A 3540-nucleotide genomic window follows, 5' to 3' on the forward strand; every position below is an offset into this window, starting at 1 on the left:
AGTATATACACTAAGAAAGAGACGAAGAATTACAAAAATTTTAGATCATATACAATCATCATTCGAAACGGATTATTTTTTTATTTTTAATGTTTTAAATCAGCCAACTCAAACATGATTTGAGTTGCGAAAGTTGATCATTTCATGGTATTTAGTCTACCATCTTTAAGACCTTGGGTTTCTTTTAACCAAGCAGGCAGTGTTATTACAGGACATTGCGACTGTATTGGAGAGTAAGAATAGATAACTAGTTTTTGTTTAGACATGTTACTTCTTTATTAACAGTATATATTTTCTCACAGTCTAAATGAATGCTGTAGCCATGTAGGTGCTGTGTAATTTCAGCTGAATAAATCAGTGCACAAAAGAGAGAACTGTCTGTAACGGAAAAGCCAATGCAATGGATGAATGGGGCTTCTAGACCAGAATATATTGAATGTGGATTGCACCTTCATGCTTTTTGTGAAACGCAGAATAGTACGTTTTATATTATAGGATATAATAGAAACTATTTCGCAACTAAATAATACCCAAAGAAACAAAAGTAAGATGGTAAAAGTAACACATTAGCGATCTCGACGGATGGATTTAAAATCTTAAAATTTCACTAAAATCACCAGGGTCAGAAATATAAGTTTTCTTGGATTGAGTTGAACTTGAAGTCATTTTAAAATGAAAATCTGCAACAGTGATGTAATCTATTGATAAATATATGAAAAACATGTAAACTTGGTAGAATTTATACCTCTATTGTAGCTGGAAAAAATTCTTCTTGATGAAGAGGTGTTGCAGCTGATAATAAAGGAGACTGGTTCAGTATTAATGAATGAGCCCAATCTGGATGATAGTTATCCCCGTAGTAGCATGGTTTTTCTTTATGGCAACAAGCTACGTTAGGAATGGTTATCAATATAGACAAAAAATTAACTTACCAAACAGAAAATAAATATTACACATAAAGTATTTGGTTTTGATTTTATAATCATTTACGTTTAACCTACCTAACCAAAGTGCTCTTCTTTTCTGAATAATAATTGAGTCAAGTGGATACCGTTTGTTAGGCGAGGCAGGAATCTGAAAGAAACGTACTTCACCAACTGATCTCAAATTCTACTGTAACGAAGGCCTACAAATACATTTACCTATTATGCCCACATCTTTTTTCTCTTAAATCTACTCCTTTTTACTTTTTATTACGTCTGCATTTTACTCTTTGTTTTATTTTTCTACATATTTTATTCTCTTTTATTCTCTTTCTCAAGTATTGTAATCCGCATACTAGCCGTTAGTCATTGACGTATCGGTTTTAACCTAATTGAACACCTGCGTCTGACTCACGCCCGTTACGCATATCGCTCGACTAAATAAACAACTGGCTGACAACTGGTCACCAATCCGTCCTTTATACAAACATCTTGTGATTGGCTGCACGTGATGCGCGGCCATGTGCTATCAACATCGGGGCTACTGTCGAAATGCAAAGTTTCTTGGTGAACCACCAAGTCAAACGAGTTGAGTCGATTCGTAGCCGCAAGACGTACCGTTACTTATTTTCTGAGCTATGAATCAGAGTCATAGAGAGGATGGTTCGCTAGCTAGGGGAAAATTTCCCATAACCCGTTGAGGCGACTTTTTGCCTCTGACACTATTGCCACCTAGCGGATAAGGGTGGGGTATTTTACACACATGACTCGCAGAAACCAATCGGGTTTGATAGCTGTGCGCTATACCTGAACCCGGATTCATATGCCCCGTCTGTGTACCGCTTGTACAATAACAAGTTGAATATTTTTCAATTTTAACTTTGAAATAATTATTATTTTGAAAAGCATATATTACACCGTTATACTTGTACAACCCGCTAGTTAGCTTGAAAAACAAATGAACATTAAGTATTTATTTTGAATTTAATTCATGAAAGTCTTGACAGTTTAGGCTAGGCAATTTATAGGCATAAGTTAAATCTGAGTTTTTGGCATTGGAATAGGGGTAACATTTAGATAATGTTAGGCATTTAATTATCACGTATTTTTAAACATTTGCATTATGATACCTTGGCAAGTTTAGAGCAGGCATGAACATCAATGGGAGATTTGGAAAATTCTAGATTTCTTTAACGTTTTAACTCGAAATTAAAAACATATCTGTAGGTGTTCCATGTTAAGAAAATGCAGTATGTCCAGGTGATCTTCACAAGAAACAGACATCACGTTACATAAGCAGATTTTAGAAATACATTCTTGGTAACTGTGACGGACATAGACGTGACTAGCACTTTTAAAATGCTCAATAACGTTTTCTACTACACGAAAAATTCTGAACATAGCAACACTGACCAGTTTTAATCCACCATGAGTGCGTGCAAGAGTGTAGTCGGCTGCGGCAAAGTCAGCAGGTAGCTCCATTTCACTAGTTTGCAACAGTGATTTGCAATTAGGGCAACCGAGAACAGAAGATCTCGTTTTAAGCAAATACCCACATAGATCATACAGGATCATCATTTGTCAAATCTGACTTCACATCAATTATTAAATTAACGACATATCTAATGGCAAGTTCTTTCAAAAGCTTGTCTTTTAACGATTCTTTTACCTCACTCGATGACTCTCGCAGATTGGCGGTGAATTGACCAAAACCGAAAGGACTGGGAATAGGACTGGAAATTTTCGTCATATTTCCCCCTAAAAAAAAGAAAGGGGAAAAAAAAATTTTTTTATTTTGCGTCCTATTTCTCCTTTGACCAGTCCTATTTCTCCTTGGATTTAAGGCTATTCCGCTTGCCTTTATCTTGCATCTTTAAGGACAATGAGCCTCCAAACCGGTAGGCAAAATGGGGAGGAACTTATGGTAAAAGAGCGTTGGCTTTATAAGCTTACGCTCTTGAAAATGACCGTTAAAAAACGTCAACGCTTACTTAGCTTGCATGTTAAGAATTCCTTATCCTATTTAACTTTTTATTGCAGAATATTAACCGTCATTTTTGACTGAATACAGTTCATTAACCAAACAATTAAATTTAATAAATCTAAATTTTGTTTAACTTTTTCTATTGTAAATTCTTCGTAAATCTTGCAACACAGAGGGGGTTGCGGGGAATCATTCGTATCTTGGAATCTCAGCCCCTTTGGTGAACCAACCCCCTCCCTAGAAGGGTGAGGACCATGCCCATCGTAGCCCCTCTTTAATGCAAGATGAGAAAAATCTGCAGCTAAGAGTGACAGGTTGGATGATTGTCGAATGAACGGACAATACCGAAAAACCGCTTTGAAAAAACCAAAAAAAAACCACTTGAAATTTTTTTAGACGGAATTAGAAAATTTGCGCTTACTTCAATTAGGTCCTGATTTCACTTTCCAGAAAGTACTGTTATGTATCTAGCATTGACACACTCTTTAGTCAAGGCTATAGTGCTGCGAACGTTCATCATGAAAGACAGCAATGTCGTTTGCGACATAAAACTTTCACTTGGTGAATTCGGGTATTTCTCCTTTTCGCTGAACAGCCGAAAGGTTACATTCAGAATATGCATCATGGCATCAA

At 36.1% G+C, this 3540-nt stretch overlaps 1 long non-coding RNA gene across 1 annotated transcript; it reads right to left on the reverse strand.

The window, feature by feature from the left end:
* Positions 1-292: 292 nt before the first annotated feature.
* Positions 293-1485, reverse strand: LOC116916409. Its single transcript, XR_004390637.2, has 3 exons — positions 1002-1485; positions 746-888; positions 293-680 (listed from the first exon to the last, which is right to left on the reverse strand). It is a non-coding gene; the product is annotated as an uncharacterized LOC116916409 (long non-coding RNA).
* Between the last annotated feature and the right edge of the window lie 2055 nt (positions 1486-3540).

Source organism: Daphnia magna, linkage group LG2 (assembly GCF_020631705.1).
Source record: "Daphnia magna isolate NIES linkage group LG2, ASM2063170v1.1, whole genome shotgun sequence".
NCBI lineage: Eukaryota > Metazoa > Arthropoda > Branchiopoda > Diplostraca > Daphniidae > Daphnia > Daphnia magna.